We start from the raw sequence: 18,471 nt of genomic DNA, 5'->3' as shown, positions 1-18,471 counted from the left end.
TAGTTATCATAGCATTGGGAGCAATCATGTATGTTTGCAGATGAGTTATGGGGTAGCAAATGCTTTCTCATCTCTAATTTATTGCTGCAAATTATTATGATTACTTTGCCATTTGTTTATGCTATTTGGCATGTTGGGGTTTTTTTTATGGTAGGAGTGAATGTTTGTCCTTGATGCCATATTATTATTGGCAGAGATGATTCATAACACATGGTTTTCACAATAATGGTCTCATTCTGTGGTCTCAAAAACTGGTATCAGATTTGCTGGGTTTGTACTGTTATTTGTTTTATAAAATATACTTTCCTGTGTAAGGACCTTGCATTTCTCCATCTGCCCTGTTGCTCCAGCTAGTCTGGCCAAGTGCTGGAAGGCTTTAAAATTCTATCTTTTCTTTCAAATGATAAACTCTGTGCTATTAATCTCTCTCCACACTGTTTAGTAATTTAGAAAACATTGTGCAATCTATTTTCTTCTGAAGTTTCCATCTGATCTTTTAGACACAGTCACAACCATGTAGCCATCAGACCAACTCCCTTTGTCTTCTCCAAAGTAGTAATTTCCTCTTCTGACAGGAGGAGAGAGGAAGTCACAATATTTCCATCACTGTCACTTCAATGATGAGAATCAGTTTCCTGAATGCCAGAACGCAGCTCTTTTTGCCCTGTGATTGGGAGAAACTCTGCTTGTAGTTTGCATTCTTCCCTTGCTGGGAAATTTATTTGGAGTGATTAAAGTGAGCCCTGGGTCAGTTTCCTTCTGGTAACTTTTGTTCCCCACCCTTCCATTCGTATTATTCTCTCAGATGAAGGAGCTGGTCTGCGCGGACTGGTAGGAAATAGTCCAGTCTTCAGTATGAACACTTCCCCTGCACTGGCAGAGAAACATCCAGGGAGGTGAGTGAGACTGGCCCAGTGGACTTTTGTCCTCGGCCCTCCAGCACCTCTCTCTCCATAGCAACATCAAGAATTTGGACCAAGTACAAAGCCGGCTCCAAAGCTCTTCTGGTCTTCAGCAGTACTGAATTAATTTAAAAATCTTTCCTTCTCCTGAGCTTCTTTGTGGTCTCCCTTACTATTAGAATGAGTAGAACTTGCCACTGTCTTTGACAAAGCAGAGGGGTACAGCTTAGGAAATACACTCTCTACATTCCTTGCAGTGAGTAGGTAGAAAGAAGCACTGTTTGAACATGGATCATCTTCCTTGCTTTAGATCCATACTTTGAAACACAGCACGCCCCGGAACTGCCTATTTCTTTGCTTCAGGTTGCCTGTGGAGACAAGCTGGGACATGGGCTGAATCTCCCTGAGGGAGGAGAGTTTCATGGCACACCTTAGCTAGTTTATCAGTGAGCTGCTGTCAAATGAGCAAGCCCCATTCCCTCCTTTGTAATGCTTCATGTTTGCCCCACACTTTTCCTTTGGCTGGTGATTTGTCTGAACCAACAGTGACCCAGTCTCTGGGCAATAAGTGGCAGAAGAGACATCATTTTTTAGGGCTAGCTTCATACTAATTTGGTTTTTGGAACCAGCTTAAAATGTCCGACAAATGCCTGTACCAGATCAAAGAAATTGGTGGGAGAACACTCAGGGACAATATCAGCAACAGATGGTACTTAGACTTTTCCATACCATCTTTCTCCATACATGATGGTTTCAATTACAGTGGTTGATGTGGAATACATTGGCCTCATTAGGCTTATAAATAAGCTTTTCACTATAGATGCCTTACCAGCTTCATGCACAGTTTAGCCCAAAAAACTCTGGTGCTGGAGAAAGGATCCACAGAGTGGTTACCTCCCAGGCTGAGCTGGTGAAGAGAGATGAGGAAATGAAGATTTAGATTTGGATGCCATCAGACTCACCATTCTCAAGGAAAGGGAAAGGAATTAAAAATGGATCTCTGTAAAGTTCCCTCTTTATGAATAGCTACAGCTGTCTGTTTAGCTTTACTGTTTAAGCAGGTGGTCTCAAATGTTGATTTCTCTGCTCTGTGAGAAACAGCATTTCACTGACATTTTTGCTTTTACAATTATTTTTGAGCTATTAAAAAGTCAGGTTCGGATAAAGGCACAAAGATTTGAAAAGAGATTATATTTTCCACTAAGAGTTGTACAAGAAACGGTGAAGAGTACATGAAATCACAATGTCATATGGATTTGCTTAGACTAGAAGAATAATAATTCACGTGTACACTTTATATTCTGTGTGCTAAAGCTTAGCACAGCCTTCCTTTAAATCCTGACATGTGTTTTTTTCCTAGCAGAACTGAACAGAACAGAACAGAGCATAAATACTTGGTAAGTGGTGTAATGCAGTGGTAAAATGATAAAATTAATATTCAGCTAAAATTGTTCTTCACTGCCCTCTTGTTTCTTTTGGCTCAAGTAAGAAGAACAAAGGAAAAAATGGAAAAGAAAATCTTAATGAAAATAGGGAATAGTGGTGCCAGACAGAGGATGTGACCTGTCAGAACACTGATCTGAGGAGATTACTCTAGGAATCCCAGCCAGGTTGGCAGCTACCATTTGCAGCTTCTTGCTCCAACATCACACAGAGGTTCCTAAAGATGAGCAGTCAGGGATTTTCTTCACTGAGTTTTAACTGACAGGATCCTAGGTCTTTTCAAGCAAAATTTGTTTTCCAACAGATTCCAGGTACAATCTTATTTTCTTTTCTAGCACATGGTGTATCATTGATGCAGACTGAAAGGATTTTGGTTTAATTTAGCTTAAGCAATCCATGTCTGCCTTGTGTGTATTATTGTACAAGTGCTATAGCTACTTCAAACTGGATTGGGCTAAAGTTTTGAGGAAAAGTCTAAGGCCTGGCAGAAGTATGTGGAATTAAAAACTGCTCTAAAACCTGAGGAAGTCATACTGATTTTGTTAGGCTGTTGTTCAGACCTTAAATGACTAACCTGGTCTTTTTCACCATTAAGTGGAGGTGTACAAAAAGATAGGTGGTAATATTCTCTTGTTATCATGGTTTCAGATTGCAAATAAGCTTCAGGGCTCAGGACACATTTGTAATTCTGTGAAGCCCTATTCACTGCAGACTGGACTCTGCCCAATAGAGATCCCATCCTAGGTCTAAACTTGCAAAACATATATTCTCCCAGGTATTGATAATACTTCCATAGGTAAAGGCTGTCATGAAGTGTGTGTGTTCTCCCCGACACTGAATGTCACTTCCAACAAAATCAAGTTTCTGTACAGCAGTTCAAAAAACTATTTAAGCATCTGTTCCAAAGTTACCATTTAGGTCTTCAGCCCTTTATGAATCATCCAGACACTTAAGAAAACTAGGAGCAGAGATATTTTGAGGGAGATAGTATCAATAAGGAAATTTTTAAAAATTCTGGAAAACAGATTTTTCTCATTCCTTTGTTAATAATAATATAGCTGCCTCCTGAGACTAAGTCTCAAAGAGAGACAGTCTTGCACTGAATTTTGTAGCAAAATACCCTGAAATGTTCTGATCTGGAAACTGAACAGAAATCGCTTGAGAATGGAAGTCTTTCTCTCATGTCTGAATACAGACAGACTTAAATTGACATTAGAGTGGGATGTATTTATCAGTGCAGTGGTTTTAGAGAAGAATAATTTCCATACAGATTAGGGATTAATAAACCAAAAAACACTGACTAGACATAATTAATTTTGAACCTCAAAAGTGGTAATATGAGTCACTCAATAGTATGTGCAACTTTAAATGGTTTTTACATTTAGACCTTCTATTTCCTTTGGCCCTTAAATTGTCACATGCAAAATTTATTCATTGTATATAAAGTAGTCTGAAATTACATTCACTTATCTCTGAAAGAATAAAAAAGATTGTATATTATCAATAGTTTAAAGAAATGGCATGTGTTTGGTGTTTTGGTTTTTTTTTTTTTTAAGTATTGAAACAGGTAAGTGTTAACTGTGTTAACTGTGGCTGTGGGGAAGGAGAGGACCCACATTGGGCTAAGTTACGTAGCAGCAACTGTCTGTAGTTCCAGATCAACCTTTAAGCCTCTGCTTCAGTCCCTCTCAACTCCACCACAAGCAGCTAAACTGTCCCTTCCCCACTGCAAAAGAAAACCACTTGGTACTGTTAGCTTTGGAGAGAAAACCTTCGTATTCAACCAACATTGTTCTTTTGATAGATTTCATTCTTTGGTGAAAGAAGAAAAAGAAAGTAATTAAATTAGCAAGCTGGCCAGCTGCAGTGGAAAGGAAATAATGATGGGCTGTGCCCAAGATAGAACAACACACCTATTTAATCTGTGCCTATTTTTGAACTGTCATTTACTTTGATTTATAACTATGGTTTTGAAAAATTTTAATGATGAGAACGTAGACTGCTCCGAGACTTGAAATAGCACAAATGTCAAAACCAATAAATATCACACTTTGAATTCAGACAATAAACCAAACACACCAAGAGCCTTAATTTTTTTGATCAATTAGGTTTGTGCAGCAGCTAAACTGTTTCTGAAGAACTTCAAGGGAAGGGGCAGTCTTCACTAAAAGGCTGTCCTCTGGCCCATGATGTCATTGTTCAATGGACCCCATCAGGGAGAATACAGTATTTGGTTTTGACATATACATTATATTCAAGCACACTGTGATATGTGTTTGAGTTCATACCAAAACCAGTTGCCAGACTTCTTGGCAAATATGGTAAACTTACATACAGTATGCCTGAACCAGATCCACTATGAGAAAGTGTCCTAAAGAATCTCCATCTTTGATGACCTTTGAAGTCAGGAAAAGGAATAGACAGAGTATTTTTCACATGTAACTCACTGGATCAGATGTAATATGGTACACATAAGTCACTATTGCCTCCTGTTATTTAAAGAGCAGATGCTATTAAAAAAAAATATAGGTAATGTCTATTTAACTGTTACTGGGCAAATAAGCATAGGCATCAATAGACACTGTCTTGGTAAAATCGACAATCTATTGGTAAAATAGGCACTCTGTAAAAAAGGGCAAGCCAAGTTAAATTACCAGCCCATATACATCTCCCTTTCATTACCACAGTTATTGAAGCAAACCTCTTTGTGTTACTGGAATGTTTGTATAAGTTTTATTACTTTCCCATTTCCAGACAGCACTCCAACCTGAGCTGAAGAAATACCACAAGAAAATCTGCTCTTACTGAATTTCCAGATGCTTGTATCAGGTTGGCCTGTGAATTGCAGTGTATGCCCCAGACCTCTTCCCTCCTTTTCTCTTTACAGTCCTCATGATCCTGGTAGCCAGCCTACTTCCAGATATGCTAAGCAACATGGGTATCATCTTCATACAGCTGCACTCTCCTTTTTCTATGACCTAGCAGGGGAGAGGCAGGGAAGACTAAATGGCTGTGTAGTAAAAAGATGGTAGATGCTGATCTTCCTTTATCTTCCACATTACACACACACACACAGACACATGGACGCAGACTCACAGAAGTTTCCAGATTTAACATTAAGCAGACAGACAAATGTTACTGGAACAAGAAGAGCTTCATGACATATTAGATATGAAAAATGTAGCTCCCAGAAGAGGGGTCAGAATAGGGGATGGAAACCATAGCTGAAACATCAGGGCAGAGCAGCTTCTTGTAAGCAAGCTGGTTAAAACAAGCAGTTTGGGAACTGGTTTTGGATTCAAAAACCATGTAACTTAGCTCCTCCATCTCAGCCTCTCCAAGCTTTAATTCCTCTTTCCCCAGAGGAAAATTGTGTAATGGTAAAAACTATCATGGACAGCAGGGTCAAGACTGCTTTTTATACTCAGTGAGGCCAAGGATAGGAGATTGTTAATTGGCTCCAAAGGAAAGGGATGTTTTCCCTCCTGAGGCCTCCATACAGCACTGCTTGGACATTTTCTTCAAGTGTCACCATCTTTCTATCTTGCTATTCGCACATGTGAGACAAAGCAAGGTTCATACATGCTGCAACAAGAGGTGGCAAAATCTGCAGTGTTCTATGATGCAAGAGTGATGGTTCTACTATTTCTTAGTGCCCCAACTAATCCACTATTGCCAAGGACAGGTCCCAAGACCAGCATCACCTGTGTTCTCTCTGCCAAGCATTTTAATTATAGTAAGATTAGATTTTTGTATGCCTGAAGGATGGTGAAGACAATATTTCTTTCTGCTGTAACGTCTCCAGAGAATGGGAAACTCTCCAGAGAGTGGGTGGGCAGAATTGTTCCCTGTTCTTCCCTTTTTAAATACTAGTTCTTTAAGCACTTTTAAGTACTTTTAAGTACTAGTACTTTTAAGTACTAGTACTTTCTGGATATTTTAAAAACAGAAGGATTCTGCTTAGTCTCCTCTAGAGATGCACATAATGCTGTAAGTGCCTAATCTATGGTCAACAAACAGAACAATAAGCATACTCAACCTACAGACTTAGAGCTATCACGTGGATGTGGATCATGTTTAAGTTAAAGCTGTGGTACACTGATGAATATGTGTTGGGAAGCCCTGATTCCAGCTGTACAAAGATTGTTTCACAGCGAGTGAACCCTCAGGTGGCATAAGTTGCTGGTCTCCAAAGGCTGCAGTGATACTGCTCGGGATATAACTCTGTTACACTTCCCACTGCACTGAGTCACCATCATGATTCAGAATAGCCCTGGTAAAGTGCCCTAAAAACCTCCTCTGCCCACCTGCACAGCTGCCTCAAGTTGTGCAAGCTTTAATTATCTGTCAACAAGTATTATTTAGAACTGTTGACAAATCACTAAAGGAATTGACTCTTTACTTAAAAAAAAAAAAAAAAAAAGGGGTATTCATACAGAACTTGGCACTTGCTTTTGTGTTATTTCAGGAGTTCCACTACTAGTTCCAACTTGAAACCAAGAAAATCAGAAGTGGAAATATTTTTTACTAGTTGATCAAGAATTTTCAGACCTTGACATGGCTTCAGATTCAATCTATCTTGCCAAATTTGGAATGAAGGTGTAAATCTATTTAAAAGTTTGCCAGGAATGAAAGACATCACAGTGCAGTAGTAAGAGAAGAAAAAATGAAGTGAATGATCTGAATTATTCTTCAGACATCATCCTGGGATAATAGTGCACAGAGAAAAGCTCTGAAACTCTGTATGTCTGTTTCTAAATGGGTGTACAGGAAATAATAGCTAAAATTATTCCTTGTATAATAAATACAGTATATTAAAAAGATTATTTAACACTATATACTAAATACTATTATTTAGTACTGCTCTGAAAGGTAATATAACAGTAATCAACAGCCAGCAAAAGACAAGTTAAAGCTAGATTGCATCAAGTCCCAAATCCAGGTAAGCACTTAAACACATGCATAACTTCAAGCAATAAGCATTAATGTCTCTCATATACATAATGCTATGCATATGCTAAAGTGCTTAACTGGACTGGACCCTAAATTCACAAAGGCAGCAAGGACAACAATGTTTAATTTGCACCTTTGTCTAACATTCACTTTCTTACTCTTTACATTCATAAATTTTCTTCAAAATTACAGGAAAAAAGTGTTCTGTTTCAATACAGAACTTGTGAGTTTGTGCATGTGCACATGTAGGTGTGTATGTGCATGTCTGTGTCTGGAGCCTGTGAACCCTTTCTAAAATTCTCTCTGTCCTTCTGGACATAAATACTTTCCTATTGGTCAGATCTCCCACATGCTACTGCACTTACTCGAATACCAAAACCTTTTATTAGAATTTTCCCACCAAAAAGAGTTCACTGGCATGAATCTCATCATTGCATTGGCAAGACACTGTACAGCTCTATAGCTTCTAGGAGAGCAAAAGAACACAGATTTGCTAGTGTGGTGATGTGCTTCCAGCAGGGCTTAGAGTACTACTTGCACATATCACAGTGTTTAATGAAACTAATCACCCTTGAAAACACTTTTGGATTCCCAGCAACTTGAGAGGGCATGTGGAAATAATAGAGGGCTCTTGACCAGTGATCAGGGAGTCATGGCAGCAGCCTGACATCATTACTGCTAGGAAGCCTAGATACAAATTTCTAATATTGTTAAGGTGAGAATTGTATTTAGAGCTACTATATGTAGGTGTGGCTTTTATCCAAACAAATACTGGATGTTACTTAAAATATACTTAAACAAAACCAGATTTTAAACTTTTTGTTTTACCAAAATATGAAATTATTATTCATGTGGCTTTTTGTTTTGAATTTTCAAAACATTTTCGGGGATAAATGTGAATGTTCCAATATAGTTGGAGGTGCCTCAAATGTCTTAAGAGTTCCAGTTTAATTTCACTAGGGAACTAACCTCTTAGTTCTAACTTCTTTAGAGGTTTGTCCAAATTCCTCAGAATGAGTCAGATGGAGCTTCAGGTAACAAATTTGTAGATACTGTAAAGGAGTCCTTCTCATAGTCAGTTAGCTTCTTTTCTTTCTATGCCCTCTGGAACCTTTGTGTGCCTAAATCACATCTCCCACAGGAAAAGCCTTCATCTGAAAGCATCAGTGTCTGGGAAACGCATTTAATTTCTCTAAGTCATTCCATTTGCTATTTATCTTTATTAGAAAAGTTTTACCTGTTTCCAAGTTGCATAAATGTAAATCATCATCACCTTATATTTTTTCCTCTGACTTGAAAGTTGTGACAGTTAGTAAGCTGCATTTTCCCTGATGAAGATATGTAAACCACATTGTTTTTTCATCAAAACACTCTGCACGTTTTTTCAACTTTCTTTCATTGTCTCTTCCCAAACAAGAAGAAAAACACTTTTCATTAAGGTTATTTTTCCCAATTAAAAAAAAAAAATCTAGTTTATTTTGTTGTGGGACAAACTAGGATCATATCAAGAAGAATACTTATATGCCTGTCTTAACAATTCTTTATTTTTGCATTGGTATAAAGGACATATTTTAGTACAGTGTTGTCCAGAAATAGGTCGAAGTATAGGTTAACTTTATGAAATATTTTCAAACTGTATTTCAGTTTCAAATGTTCCTTCAGCAGCCACAGTGCTTTGTAAATCTAGGTCAATTTAGGAGGTGCAGAGTGACTTTAAGACTTCACTGAACTCAGGAGCTCCATTTCAAGTAGCAAACCTTATCCAAAGTTTGTGTGATTCAGTATAGAGAAATTTGACCAAAATATTTAATGAAACAAGGTTTTTTCATCAGATTTAGATACTCTGTGATTTGTTTTGGGTCATGGCTGTAGAACTTAATTGTCAAATTTTCTGTTAATTCTTTTAGTCTGGATTAATTTTCTTTTTTTAACTAAAGTTTGGTTATATTCTGATTTTCTTTTTTGATCAATTTATGATATTATTCTATGCCTCTATCCAAAAGCACCATTGAGAAAAATGAAGCATGTGTTAGAGACTCAGTCTAAGATGAACCTGGAAAAGAACAGTCATAATAAATCTACTGATGCCAACAGATCTTATTTGGGCTTCTTTGTCCTGAGGGCATGACAACAATAAGTCATGCTAACACTTGTAGAGGATGTTCTCGTTGAAATACACATATTTTAGCCAACTCCCACCCATGCTCTGTATTTAGATGTTGAGAAACACAAGTATTATTCATCTCAGCAAGTTTCTGTCCCAAATGTCTGAAGACCATGGGAATTTAGAAGTGGGAAAATGTACAAAACAAGAATTAAGAGATGCCTCAGAGATACTGGAGAAGGCCAGATGGAAAAATATTAAAAATTATTATTTCTACTAAATAAGTTAGCATAACAAATGTTCAGCACCCATATAACTCCAGTAAATAATGACTTTTCTGTTGCTGGACTGCTCAGAAGTGCCTTGTTTTTCCTATGGAATTTCATATTTTTATGCCAAGGAAATAATAAAGGTCAGATATTATCATACCTGAACTCCAAAAAGGGTAACACTCCTCGAAATTGGTGCATAAACAAAAGCAAATTTGTACCTTCTGGAAGGTTAACAGGAAGCATTCCCATAAACCTTGAAAACATAATAGATTTGGCATTTTTTATATGAACCATTTTGCTCATCAGTTACTGTGATAACAATGCACTGCCACAAAACGGTATCCACATATTTATTTTGGGAGACAACAATACAAACTTATTCAAACTAAGTCAGCAGCAAAATGTAAGAATGTCTGTCTTTGCAGTCTGACTAACATTATAAAACAAACAGGTAAATGGATCACTGAAGAAGAAAAACACTCTGGGCAACATAAAGCTTTTTGATTTTTCAGTGTCCAAGAAAAATGGCCTTGTTAATTTACTAATTTGTTGCTTCTAGCAGCTGTAACCTTCAGCTCCTAAAAACCACAAAAATCTTAAAACCTTTTAATATAATCACAGCACAGCAGCATCTTTATTTCCTGAGTTTTCAACTCATGGGACCTCTTTCAGGATTTTTTTCCTGCTGCCTTAGAAACCTGAAAATATGTCAGTCTAGAAAGACCTTAGACAAACGATTTCCTAGTTTTATGTCTCTGAGAGTGAATGAAGTAGCATTTTTAACTGGCTTCAAAAAATAATTTCTGTGAATCCCTTCCAGAACCCTGGAAACTTCTCCTCCTTCACCCCCCTATGAGAATGTCATGTTTATAAATCAGTGACCAAAAAATGAAAATGGAGCAAATTGTACTGGATTGCATAGCAGTTATTTAATTTACATTAATGACCTTAAATTAATATCCAAGTTAAGACTGAGAGCATTCATGAGTCTAGAGGTACTGTTTCACAGTGCCTTCAGGACTACCAAGCAGTGTATATTTATAGAAATCTTCCAGAACCTTCACAGAAATTCTACGTACTATTATTGTCTTCTCAATTATTTTAAGAACCCACTCCTGCTCTATCTTCATTTGGATCAATCCTCTTAACTGGCACTAGCAAATTTCATTGTTGTATTTGCAACTAAAATTTTACATATAATTTGCTTTTATTTACAATTCTGAAAATAGAATTAAACTTATGTAAAGGATCCTATAAAGGATCACAGCAACAGTGAAATGATAATATTTTGTAGAGCTGTAGGTTTAACAGGGATACATGATTTCCAGTAATCAATTCTCTGACTCAGGCAGCCTTTTCCAGTCCTTAATTCTTGTGTTAGAGATCTTTATGCAGTAAAAGCTGCATGGATATGTTGAACTTAACCTTAGCATTATGACCAAAAATATCTCAAGCAGATAATCTGTCAAATATTACTAGTAAAAAAAAATGTTCTTCTGTCACAATTTTAAATCAAAAATCACATTTTGATATTTCTTCAATAGTTTTCAATTATTTTCACAGCTTAAAATATAAGGAAATCATATCTCTTTTAAAAGTATTTAAAAGATTATCCACTGAATTAATCAAACCTATCCATATCCATAGCAAGACCCATATCCATGCTCACATTTGTCCATGAAATTTTCTCTATTGCAAATAGAAGTTGCTTTATATGTACATGCTGAATTTACATCTAGACAATGCAGCAGTTAGCTCAGACTCTACAAAGTGTTTCAAAAGCCATTTCTCATGTGGAAAACTAATGTAATTTAATATCTTTTAGTGGTATTTGACTGAAAATATTTCCTTCTGTATTTACTGATATTCATTTGACTGAATTAGGATAGAAGCCAACAAGACATGTCTTGTTATAGATGCTTTTTTTTATCCATTCATTGGAACAGGATGAGAAGCAGCTGACAATTTCCTCAGTTTTGCATCCCAACTTGTCTTACAGTTTCTTTTGTTCTCTGGAAATGAAATAATACCTTTCTGATGGATTTCTCATGTATTTTCACTGAGCAACTTGCTAACTACTTTACCCACTGCAGAGTCCCATTGAACTTCATATATCACAAATGCACCATTCCCTAACTGATAAGCTGACCAGCTGATGTCCTACAACAGAAGAGGAATAAAAATTCCCTTATAACTTTTATTTAGCTCAGGCTTAAAACAAATGAAAACATTTATTTTAGTAATTTACATGTTGGGCCAACATCAGGAAGAGCTCAAACAATGATTGTTCTTTTTCACCCTCTTTATAGACAAAAGTGTAGTAGTAAAAGAGGATTCAGAGATAGACGATGAGGTAGAAAAATGAAACAATTAACATGAAACATTAAAAGATTAATAAGATTAATACTGTTAAGTGATAAATATTTAAATGTAATTGACCTGCAGATGTATCTACAAGGATCAATTTAACAATTTCAAAATTGCCAAGTTGATTCAAAACCAACATCCACCCTTGAAAGACTTCAATAGTTCAATTGATTTGTAAATACATATTTTGTTGGCATATATAAACTCAAGCAAATCAGATTAAATACCAGAACACTGAAATTTTTAATATCTTTGATTCAAGTGTAAGGCAAAAAAAGCAACAAAAATCATCACTAGTAGTACTGCAGAGATGTTCAGCTTACACATAGTGACATGAAAAATGACAATTAACTCATCACTGAACAAAAAAATGTCCTGAATTCAAAACATAATCTCTTTTGGTTTTACATGTCAATTCATTATCATTAAAGTATTAAAATTTGTGTCTATGTTTGACATGTATATATCTGTGTATGAATGTATATAGTGCAGACATGACTTGTAAAATGATTTCAAGATTTCAGTAATGTTTTGCATTGCAAATGTATTCTTGGGAAAATAGATAAATTGCTTCCTTCTTTAGTAAGTTTCAATAGATACTGCTGAGCAATAGAACAAAAGTGCTTATGAAAAATTATCTTCAGACTTTCCTTGTATTCCATGAAAATTGTATCATCATGACAAAAGTATGGTGCCTATATCATATTGAAGATGGTCATATTGAAGAAAAGGGTGGTGTGAGAAGGCAGCATGAGGCTGGTATTGCTGGCAGAATTAAATTTCTTCTCCCTGGGCTGCTGTTCAGGGCATTTATTCACCAGCTGCTGCAAAAAAAAACCAAAACAAAAAAAAAAAAAAAAAAAACCAAAAAACAAAACCAAAAACAAACCCCAAAAAACCCTTGTTTAAAGAATTTAAAAGAAGATTTGTTGAAAAGATGCTAATCTCAGCTCAGAGATGATATCTGATCAACTGTCATGTGCCTTGAAGAGCATTGCAATCAACAAAGATTTGTTTTAGAGACATGGTAAGGGTGGCGTTGATTGCTGCTCTTAGCTAAAAATGGTTGTAAGATTGCTATGGCAGGGACTAGGGCAACAGAAACAACATGGAACCAGCCAACCTAGCATATATGTATATTATATATACACCACCTCCTTCACATTAGCTGATATGGCAGAGCTTCAACTTCCTGAACAGTTTTTCCATTTGGCTCATGGAAACTTAGTCAACATTCATTTCAGATGGAGTCAACGCCTATTTCTAAGGTTCAATTCAATTGCCAGAAGCAGCCTACTGCAAAAGGAGATTTACAATATGTCCAAACTGTATAATATTTATGCAAACAAAAGCTAATGTCTTTAAATAAAGGTTCTTTAAGTATGCCAGATTTTTTAGTGTGATTTTTAGTTCAGCAGGTGCCCAAAATATTAACATTTTGTCAAAAACAATAAACACAACAAGAAACCCACTGAAGTTCTGAAATATCTCTTTCCTCCATTCGTATGTTTATTCTTTCCTGATTTATCTATTTTCAGTGAAAAAATAAAAACTGTGTATACACTCAGAAAAGGAATCCTAGTGAGTGTCATACAGAATTAACCTCTTTATCTGGCTTTTTAAAGACATCACAACTTTTGACTACCAACTGATTGTGTTACTTGACACAATCTGTTCTTTAGAGTTCTGGAACCACACTTCCCTCATTTATCTTTATCCAGTTCTAAATAATCACTTTACTGTCCATGATTTTGGTAGAAATTAATGCTTTCTACTTAGCATCATTCAGAATGACTGATTATTTTTGAGGGTTTATCAGAAGCTAATAAAACAAAAGAATAAATCACACATAAGTTTTTAAATGTTCAAATAAGTAAAACAAAAGGTGGGAAAAATTAGAGGATATGGATTCACTAAGAACCAGCATCTTTCAAGAGCACTTAATTTTGGTATATTGGTGTGTTGACTCATAAATATTTACCATAATGGGAGTCTCTTACGTGTTCTTAGGAATACCTACTAGGGAAGGTTTGTGACATTTATCTATTTCAATTTGTGCTGACACTGGCTTTCCACCAACAAAGCATCTTGCTATGAGAAGGCCAGGATTCCCAAACATGTTGAATTTTGTTTTACTGAATTTTTTACTGAATTTTACTGAAACTGTGAAGTTCAAAGCCAGTCTGTACTGCATTTCACTAAGAAATACAAATGTTTTCAGACAGCTAACCTGGGTTTTTCATAGAAATTAATAAGTCTGTAATTTGGGAACACTGCTTGCTTTCATCTTTCTCCCACTCTTAAATGTAACTTTAAACATTTGTGGAAATGGGTCACTGGCTGAAATGTAATAGTTTTGCCAAAGGTAGAAGTCAAACAAGGAAGACAGATTAAGTGTAAATTCTTGGGAGCTGGCAGAATTAACTAGAATTCTGTTTAACAACTCAATTCTGAAATTATTAATGACTTGCCCTTGCCAACCTAAAGCAACAACAAAAAAGTTTTTAGCCATGGATTTCTTAGAAAGTAATATATTTTATTAATTTTAATACATTTTCAGCATAATCAATCATAATACAATGGAAACTTCATTGAACATAAAATAATCCATAAGGTGTTATATGGATGTCATTTCTTGAGAGAGAAAATTCATAAGGAGGCTGGTCTTTCAAGTTAACTCTTCCATAAAGATGAAACCATCAATTTAGAATATGGACAAAAATCAAAGAATGTCTTATTTTACAGACATAGTGACCCTTACTCCCACTGAAGTAGACAGTTGACTGCTACTGACATCAGCAAGAGTCTAATCCATCTCCTAATTGTCTCTACAGAACAATACACCTGGGCAGGGAGCATCACCTTGTATTTTCCCTGGACTGAGATCCTTTGGCTTTGAGAGACAGATAGCTGTATAAATAATGCCAGATGCATGTGCTGTATTAGAAACAACCTTACAGTTTTTGTGACTGGTTTTGCACAGGTGTTGGCTAGACTAGCAGCCTAGAATTTCAGAAGCTTCTCATTGTTTTCTTCAGCAATCTCATTTTTTCAAGAGAGTATTTGTGAGCAATTTTGCAGCTATAATGTTACTTCAGTACTGTCAATAGGTTCAGCTGGGAGTGCATGCTTGTCTCTGCATTTGTAAGAAGCCAACTATATCCCAGTCTGAAAGTGTATATTAATCTGAACTATGCAGATGTGTTCTCATATAGAAATTCATCGTATATGTAGATTCATATGAAATAATTTTAGGCATACAAAATCATAGAATAGTTTTGGTTGGAAGAGACTTATAAGGGTCCCTCCTGCAATGAGCAGGGACATTCTAAAATAAATGAGGTTCAGAACCCTGTCCAGCCTGACTATGAATGTTTCTAGGGATGAGGTATTTACCATGTTTCTGGACAACCTGATCCAATGTTTCACTACCTTTATTGTAAAAAAATTGCTCCTTACATCTAGTCTGCATATATCCTCATTTACTTTAAAAACATTGTCCTCTGTCTTGTTGCAACAAGCCTTAGCTATGTTTTCCCCATCTTTGTTCTAAATCCCCTTTTAGCACTGGAAGGTCGCAATGAGGTCTTGGAGACTTGTGTCCTTCAGATTTAACAGCCCCATTTCCCATAGGAGAAGTGTTCCATCCCTCCAATGATCTTTGTGGCCCTCATCTGGACACCCCAGCAGTTCCATATCATTCTGTGCTGAGGACCCCAGACTGGGATGCACTCCAGGTCTCACCAGGGCAGAGGGACAGCACCACTTCTCTCATCCTGCTGCCATACTGCTTTGGGTGAAACCCAGGATAAAATTGGTTTTCTGGGCTGCCAGTGCCTATTAACAGCTCATGTCCAGTTTCTTAATCACCAGCACCAGCTTTATAGTCACCAGCACTCCCAAGTCATTCTTGTCAGGGCTTCCCTAGATCTTTTCATCCTCCATCTGGTGTTGGACCTTGCATGTGGTCTTGTTGAACCTCTTCACAGTGTGAAGTCACAACAGTGTATTCTAAAAATCTATAATCAGAAGTTCAAAGAAGAATAATTTAAATATATATTACACTAATGTTTATCCTAAAGATTGTAAATTTTATTGTATTCTTTGGCTTTGTGCTCAATTCTAATATTTTTTTGATTCACAGTTCCAGTCTGCAAAATTTCAACATTGTTGCTTGAAATTTAAATTGCAATTGAAAAAAATTGCCTTTCAACAAGAAATTATTATCCAAACCAATAAAGAACCTTAAATACTTCCTTAACTCAAAATTTGTTTTGTTAAAGTAATAACTCAGTGTGAGAAAACAGAATTATGTTTTTTGACCTGAAAGAGAATGCAAATGTCACTAGAATGTTTTGACATTCTTATCCAAAAGTTCTCTCAGGGAAAAAAAATCACACATGAAATTCACTACTCTTCCAAGGATTTAGAAAGTATTTATTTAATTGCACCTTCTCTGTGCTATTATATGTAATTCCTCATAAAATGGATATTTTAGGATATTTTGGAATAATTTTTTCTAAAATTTCCTTTTATTGCAGTTTTTAATGAAGTTTGGGCTTCTTACTCTTTCCCTTTTTCAGCAATGTTCAATGAAGACAGACTGACAATGAAACATTTTTATTGTCATAAAATAATAGTACTGCTGCACAAAAAAAAATTTAGCATCATTTAGTTTGAAAATGGCAAGCCAGAATGGGTCTTGTTTTACAGTCATAATTTCTTCTTGGTAACAATGAAAGACTATAAAATTAAGGTGCTTTGAAGGAAAAACCTGGGGACCAAAAGAATAAACAAGATTCAGCTTTTTGTAAAAGAATTTTATTGACACAGCATATTCAGTTAGCAAGTAAAACTGAGATCTAACAATGCAAACTAGGATAATGATCCAGGAAACTTTTTCTCATAGAATTTTTTCCTATTAATCAAGTAATTTCTTAGAAGTGAGACTAGTTGAAAACATTGTAAGAAAAGCTAGTAGAAATGTAGCTTTGAAATTTCAAAACAAAACCTGTCATTTTTATTCCTCATCAAAAAGTATAAGGACTACTTTATATAGAAATAGATATACTTTGGGTTAAGAAATCCATCAAATCCAATGTTTTTTATCTTTCTGTCTCTTCCCTTTTTTCTTCTTTCTATTTTACAAACAGAAATGAAGTGGAGAAAAGGAAAGATAACTATTTTTTTACTTCATTTTACACTTCAGGGCATCTGCAAAAGTATTTAGCAATTTGTATTGGAAATGTAAAAACCTTTATTTAAGATTTTTATTTTTTCCTAAAAAGGAAAGTTTACTTTTCAGCCTGATAGTTCATAAAAATCTTATAAAAAGCTTTACAGAGGATCAAGTTCTAAGCTTCCTTTGAAGAACAAAAATTCAAGCAACTGAGGGCAGTCTTCCAGTTTAAGGTAATTTCTTATGCTGTGGTTCAGCAAGATCAGCAGTCTAAGAAAATAACCACTAAAACCTTTCTTACATGAACAAGACTCGGCAAGTTACAAATACAGGCTTCAATGCTGTGGCTTTTATTATGCAGTATCACCTTTTAAGAGCAGGAATGCTCCCCTTTGCTAGCTCTTAAGTGGTGCAGAGTCTCAGCTAGGGGCAGCCCCACTGGGCACAGCTCCTTTCACTGCCAGCCAACTCACAGGGTGCAGGGTGACTTGGCTACTGCGCGTTTGGAAGATCTTGCCTCCTGGTGATGTCTTGTGAAGGCTGATCTAGAACAGAGACTAGACAGAGCTAAAGAATAAAGTAGGTATTAATTAGAAGGCTTCAATAGATCCACCTTGGGCAGTGCAAGAGCCCAGCCAAGAGCTACACCCAAGATGAACCCAAAATGTTCACAAAACGGATGACCAGTCACAGGGTCTCACACTTTTGTAAGTTCTGGTCCATTTGCATATTGGAGTTAATTGTCCAATTACAGCTTTAGCCTATAGAGTCCCATCCTTCCTGTTTTTCTCTCTTCAGTCCACTGTTGTTTATGGTTTTTGGGCTCTTGAGATCTGGATTGGTTGTCCTTAGTCCCCAGCTAGAGAAGGAATTATTTTGTCTACCTACTCTGTGAAGAGAGCTTACTTTGTCCTTATATGAAGCTCAGACCTACACACTGAAGCAGTACAGAATCTTAAAAGTATGAAAGCTGAAACCTGAGGCATCATCGGGGATCCTGTGGTGTGGTCCTACCTGGCACTCCTAAACAGTTCTTGTCCATCCCTTCCTGGGGGTCACACAGTGAGGAGATGCCCAGCAGCTGAATTCCACACTTGTACCTTTTGCAAGCACATCCTCATCCTGACTCACCACATGCTGTCACCTCTACCCTGGGGGCTCTGGGGCACTATGGGGCACTGTAGGTCACCTTTCCAGGATTTTACACTGTTGCAAGCAGAAAATTGAGACTCTAAATTGACCTCAGGCACA

Source organism: Vidua macroura, chromosome 3, assembly GCF_024509145.1.
Source record: "Vidua macroura isolate BioBank_ID:100142 chromosome 3, ASM2450914v1, whole genome shotgun sequence".
NCBI lineage: Eukaryota > Metazoa > Chordata > Aves > Passeriformes > Viduidae > Vidua > Vidua macroura.
This window is presented reverse-complemented; position numbering follows the sequence as displayed.